Below are 6741 nucleotides of genomic sequence, written 5' to 3'. Positions count from 1 at the left end.
TTCCATCCACGTGGTCCATTCTCTGTGTTCCGTCCATGTGGACCATTCTCTGTGTTTTGTCCACGTGTTCCATTCTCGGTGTTCCATCCACGTGTTCCATTCTTTTTGTTTCGTCCACGTGTTCCTTTCTCTATGTTCTATCCACATGTTCCATTCTCTGTGTTCCGTCCACATGTTCCATTCTCTCTGTTCCAGCCACGTGTTCCATTCTCTGTGTTCTGTCCACGTGTTCCATTCTCTGTGTTCCGTCCACTTGTACCATTCCCTGTGTTCCATCCACGGCAATTCTCATCTCTTCTATTTCATTATGTGAAGCATTTCAACTCGGTAATGTAATTTCTCCATGAAGGAAGTCTATTATAATATTTGTAGCATTTTTTAAATATTTTGGTATTACTGTAGAAACTGACCGCATAGTTCCCCCTTCCAGACATATTGAGCTACAATGAAGGCCCAGTCTTTTTCCTTTACTCAGCTGAAATATTCAGCCTTGGGACACAGAGCTTAACATACAGAAAAAGGATTTTAAGTTGGCAAAGATTATGTTGAGAATTCTTTTCTCTTAAGTAATTATTAGAAAATATTTTCTCTAAATCAGTGTTTTTTTTTAAATGATGACACAAATGTATTGTTTTTAAAGGGAATCTGTCAGTAGGATAACCTCTTTTAAGCCATCTGTATGGACATGTAGGTCATAGGTAGCTGAAAAAAATACCTATTATTACGCTTTTGCCTATACAGTTATGGCCAAAAGTATTGACACCCCTGCAATTCTGTCAGATAATACTCAGTTTCTTCCTGAAAGTGATTGCAAACACAAATTCTTTGGTATTATTATCTTCATTTAATTTGTCTTAAATAAAAAAAACACAAAAAGAATTGTCCTAAAGCCAAATTGGATATAATTCCACACCAAACATAAAAAAGAGGGTGGACAAAAGTATTGGCACTGTTCGAAAAATCATGTGATGCTTCTCTAATTTGTGTAATTAACAGCACCTGTAACTTACCTGTGCCACCTAACAGGTGTTGACAATAACTGTCACGTCGCCGCCAGACTCAGGGCCTGCTGTTCCGGCTTCGGCCACTAGGAGGCGCTGGACTGATACCTCGTCGCCAGACTCAGGGCCTGCTGTTCCGGCTTTGGCCACTAGGAGGCGCCGGACTGACACGTCACCGCCAGACTCAGGGCCTGCGGTTCCGGTCTCGGCCACTAGGAGGCGCCGGACCGTCACGTCGCCGTCGGACTCAGGGACGGCTGTTCCTGCCTCAGCCACTGGGAGGCGCCGTGGTTCACTCCAGGGTGAGGGTGGTGACAGAGAAGAGGCTCCTGCGCAGGCATCTGGTGGGCGCAGGCTCTGCCCCTCTGTCAGTCATGTAGGGCTTACTGCATCTCCATCTGGCCTGGTCCTGGGGGCGGCCCTAATTACATCATCAGTCCAGGAGCCTGTGAAGGATGACCTGATCCCTCAAATACCTTGGGACTGGTCTTGCAAGCCGCCGGATATATTCTTGGTTCCCCTGCGTGCTACTTTGTAATTTGCTATAGTGAAAACTCTGACCTCAGCCTGGATTTCTGACCATTCTATTGCCTGACATTTTTGTACCTCCGCCTCTCTTCTGATTTTTTGACGCTGACCTTCGCTTGGATTCCTGACTCTCCTTCTGCCTGCTGATTTTGTACATTTGCTGCCCTCCTGTTTTTTTACTGACCTTGGCCTGGACTTTTGACTCTCCTTCTGTCTGCTGATTTCGTGCCTCTGCTGCCCTCCGGCCTCCGACTCCTGCCTCCTGACCTTGATTACGGGTTTTAGTTTTGACCCCTTGGCGGCCGTCCTGCTCTGGTCCACTGCTCCTCTAGACAGCTACCCCCTGGGCCTTGCTACAATTCCAGATCCCTGTATAGGGGTTAAGGGTCTCAGGGTTACTCGGGGTGCTGTTCCTACTACAGCCCAGAATCGCAAACGGCCGCCACAATAACTAAATCACACTTGCAGCCAGTTGAAATGGATTAAAGGTGACTCAACCTCTGTCCTGTGTCCTTGTGTGTACCACATTGAGCATGGAGAAAAGAAAGAAGACCAAAGAACTGTCTGAGGACTTGAGAAACCAAATTGAGAGGAAGCATGAGCAATCTCAAGGCTACAAGTCCATCTCCAAATCCCTGAATGTTCCTGTGTCTACCGCGTGCAGTGTCATCAAGAAGTTTAAAGCCCATGGCACTGTGGCTAACCTCCCTAGATGTGGACGGAAAAGAAAAATTGACAAGAGATTTCAACGCAAGATTGTGCAGATGTTGGATAAAGAACCTCAACTAACATCCAAACAAGTTCAAGCTGTCCTGCAGTCCGAGGGTACAACAGTGTCAACCCGTACTATCCGTCGGCATCTGAATGAAAAGGGACTGTATGGTAGGAGACCCAGGAAGACCCCACTTCTTACCCCGAGACATAAAAAAGCCAGGCTGGAGTTTGCCAAAACTTAACTGAAAAAGCCTAAAGCGTTTTGGAAGAATGTTCTCTGGTCAGAAGAGACAAAAGTAGAGCTTTTTGGGCAAAGGCATCAACATAGAGTTTACAGGAGAAAAAAGAGGCATTCAAAGAAAAGAACACGGTCCCTACAGTCAAACATGGCGGAGGTTCCCTGATGTTTTGGGGTTGCTTTGCTGCCTCTGGCACTGGACTGCTTGATCGTGTGCATGGCATTATGAAGTCAGAAGACTACCAACAAATTTTGCAGCATAATGTAGGGCACAGTGTGAGAAAGCTGGGTCTCCCTCAGAGGTCATGGGTCTTCCAGCAGGACAATGACCCAAAACACACTTCCAAAAGCACTAGAAAATGGTTTGAGAAAGCACTGGAGACATCTAAAGGTGACCAGCAATGAGTCCAGACTTGAATCCCATAGAACACCTGTGGAGAGATCTAAAAATGGCAGTTTGAAGAAGGCACCCTTCTAATATCAGGGTCCTGGAGCAGTTTGCCAAGGAAGAATGGTCTAAAATTCCAGCAGAGCATTGTAATAAACTCATTGATGGTTACCGGAAGCGGTTGGTCGCAGTTATTTTGGCTAAAGGTTGTGCAACCAAGTTTTAGGCTGAGGGTGCCAATACTTTTGTCTGGCCCTTTTTTGGAGTTTTGTGTGAAATGATCAATGTTTTGCTTTTTGCTTCATTCTCTTTTGTGTTTTTTCATTTAAGACAAATTAAATGAAGATAATAATACCAAAGAATGTGTTTGCAATCATTTTCAGGAAGAAACTGAGTATTATCTGACAGAATTGCAGGGGTGTCAATACTTTTGGCCACAACTGTATAGCCATATTCCACAGCGCTTTACATACATTATCATCACTGTCCCCGATGGGGCTCACAATCTAAATTCCCTTTTGGTATGTCTTTGGATATCTGTGTTCCAATGTCTTATTCTAGAGAAATCCACAATGTTTTTAAATATGTAAATTAGCTGTTAATTTCTATGGGCCCCATACAGACCTCCCTGAAAATCCTCTTCCAGAACTTATTTAAATGAAAGAGGGTGTTCCAACTCTGAGACATGTAGATCAGGAGAGCAGACTGTCAGTCATTACATGTCTCCACTGGAAATGCCCCCTTTTATTTACAGGCAGATTCTCAGGGAGATCTATATCCGCCCCATAGATCTTAACAGCTCATTTACATATTAAGAAAAACATATCATTTTACTCAGCTTCCTATAGCCTATATAGACGGCTTAGGATGGTTGATCCTACTGACAGATTCCCTTTAACTATTGCAGATTTCACTTTGGTCATTAAAGCAAATGTAACAGGATTAGACTTTCTATTTTCTGTAGCTCACGTGTCGGCTTTCGGCTTTACTGTATAAACTGGAATTATTGAGTCTGTCTTGACCGGGACATTGAAATATAATGGCAGAGAGAAAATTAAGAAAAAACCTTTCATTCTGGAGGGCTCAGCACCTTCATGTATTACACAGCCCAGTGATTTTAGTGGCACTTTTTAATTACTAATTTTTCTGTAATGAACCTGCCAAGAATTACTGGTGTATTGTGGGCTGCAATTTCCAGGGGCAAGTATTTTGCACCTCTTTTCCCAATAATTTTTAGCACTCCCTTCCACCAATCTATTGGGCTCTGTTGTCCTTATGTTTTGCATTTTGACCTCCTATATTCATTTTTTTCTGAACTTAGACATAAGTTTTTAAAAATAAAATATTGTTCTACTTATCCCTTCACGACCTATCACGTATAAGTACATCTTAGGTCGCCTCCCTTCCTTTGATACGGGCTCCGAGTCCGACGCTGAGCCCACATCTTTTCTGACACATGATAGCTGGTTTGATCAACTGTCATGTGCCCCTAACAGCTGAAATTGCGATCCACCTGCGGCAGCTAACATGTTAAATGCCACTGTCAATCTCTGACAGCGGCATTTAACACATGCGTGCCGGAAGCGTGTCACAAACCACACCCACGGACGCCCCTGGAGATGATGATTTCTGCTACACATAGCAAGGCTATACGTAGCACAAGTGATCAGATGATTGCAGCTTCAAGTCTTCTATGGAGACTACTGTATTGAAGCAAGTCAAAAGTGGAAAAAAAATGTTTTAAAAAATATAAAAAAAAGTTTAATGTTCATTTTTCCCTAGTCAAAATAAAACAATACAAAAAAGCGATCATATATTTCATATTGCTGCATTAAGAAACTCCCAATTTATCCAAATACAAAGGCAATCTGATTGGTAAACTACGTAACGAGAAAAAAATCCAAACCGCAAAATTACGTTTTTTTGGTTCATAGCAACGGGTGATTAGAAAATCGTATCTACCCTAAAATGCTATCACTAAAAACGTCAGCTCGGAGCGCAAAATATAAGCCCTGACCCAGCCCCAGATCCCAAAAAATGGAGACGATACGGATCTCAGAAAATGGTGCAATTTTTTTTTTTTATTAAACTTTGGATTTTTTTTCACCACGTAAATAAAAATCAATCTATACATGTTTGGTATCTGTCATCTCATAATGACCTGGCGAATCATAATGGCAGGTCAGATTTAGCATTTGGTGAACATGGTAAACAAATAAAAAAAACTGTTGTGGAATTGCACTTCTATACTTCTCCAGCAGTGATGGTGGATCTGCTGGACCTCAGGGCGCTTGATGTGGAGGTTTACCGTCTTTTAGATGTCGTAGGGGAGCGGCAACAACATGTAAACACGCGGGCAGCCCTAGATAATCCACGCCGGCATGATGATAAGATCCGGCGGAAGGTGGAACCTCTTCTCTTTTTCTCCTTTTTTACATTTTCTGGGCTTTCTTGCTCTGCATTTGGATTTATTACAGATTTTCTTTTCTCGATGTCTGATGCTTGGGTACACTCTGGATGGGACTTTGAATTCTCATTGTTCATCGTGATGGTAGCGATGGTGCAGAGTTTAGAAAGCCTTTCAGAGGATGACGTAAAATTTTGGAAGTCAAAGTCCTTGTCCTCACTTGTGTCCTCTTCTTTCTCTGAGACCATAAGCATGTCTCTATGAGCGTGATTGATAAAGAGGTTGGTGTCCACATTTGATACAAGATGAGGAATATACATCGGCTTCTGATTTAGAAGATTGTCAAAATCTATTTTTTTCATGAATGGATGATCCTTAATCTCAAATGCTCCACCTGTCCCAAGTCTTTGCTCAGGATTTTTTTTGAGCAGGTCAGTGATGAGGTTCTTAGCCTCACGGGGTGGACAGCGTTTGTAATTCCAAGGTATTTTTCCCATGACAATCATTCTTTTAAGCTCAGGTATGAAATCCGTATCAAATGGTAAAGATCCAACCAGAAATTCATGGAGGATGATCCCCATTGACCACCAGTCAACAGGTCTTCCGTAGTCTTTCATTAGGATGACCTCTGGGGCCATGTAATTCAGGGTACCACAATTCTCAAGGTCCTTGAACTCTCTGGAGATGTCCTTCACTGATTGCTAATAGTTGTTGGTTTTTGGTATCATGATACCAATTTTTGAAAGTCCAAAATCGGCGACTTTAACATGCCCAGCAGTTGTAATCAGTAGGTTGTACGGTTTCAGGTCTCGGTGCACCACACCATAGCTGTGCAGGTATTCCACAGCAAGAACTGTTTCTGCAAAGTACAGACGGGCCAAGGGGATAGATAAACGGCCCTTGGTGCTTAGAAGGGACCCACAGTCTCCACCTCCAACATACTCCATGACCATACACAGGTGAGATCTAGTAGGGAAGGAGCAGAGCATGGAGACCACAAAGGGACAATCAGCGAAGGTCATGATGTCCCTCTCCAGAAAGGCCACTTCCACGTGTTTTTCAGTTTCCAGGTTCTTCTTCGCCATTTTCTTCATAGCGAAGATCTGCTGTGAGTATTTGTGCTGCACTAAGTAGACAGCCCCAAAACATCCGCCGCTGATCAGTTTGGATGTCTCGAAGTCGCTCATATGCGGCTTTCTCGCCGGGATCAATGATTCCATGAAGTTAGTGGCAGGCTCGTGGATCTCTGGCATCTCACAGATCACACTCTCAGGATCCGGCAGCTCAGGGGTTTCTGTGGTCAGATCGCTGCTCAGCCCCGCCTGACTCGTGTTAGGGTCCGGGGATTCCAGGGGGACATTTTCCCCATCTTTGTACTCGCCTTGTGATGTCTCCAGGCGTTCCGGGGAGCGGGCCGGACCTTCCAGCACATACAGGACTTTTTCGGCCAGTTCTTTAACAAAAG

At 43.8% G+C, this 6741-nt stretch overlaps 1 pseudogene; it reads right to left on the bottom strand.

Annotated features, from left to right (window-relative positions):
• Nucleotides 1-467: 467 nt before the first annotated feature.
• LOC141078548 (microtubule-associated serine/threonine-protein kinase 3 pseudogene) lies at nucleotides 468-6529 on the bottom strand (annotated as a pseudogene).
• Between the last annotated feature and the right edge of the window lie 212 nt (nucleotides 6530-6741).

This window comes from Dendrobates tinctorius, unplaced genomic scaffold (assembly GCF_039654945.1).
Source record: "Dendrobates tinctorius isolate UK_male_01 unplaced genomic scaffold, ASM3965494v1 ptg000016l, whole genome shotgun sequence".
NCBI classification, from domain to species: Eukaryota; Metazoa; Chordata; class Amphibia; order Anura; family Dendrobatidae; genus Dendrobates; species Dendrobates tinctorius.
This window is presented reverse-complemented; position numbering and strand designations above follow the sequence as displayed.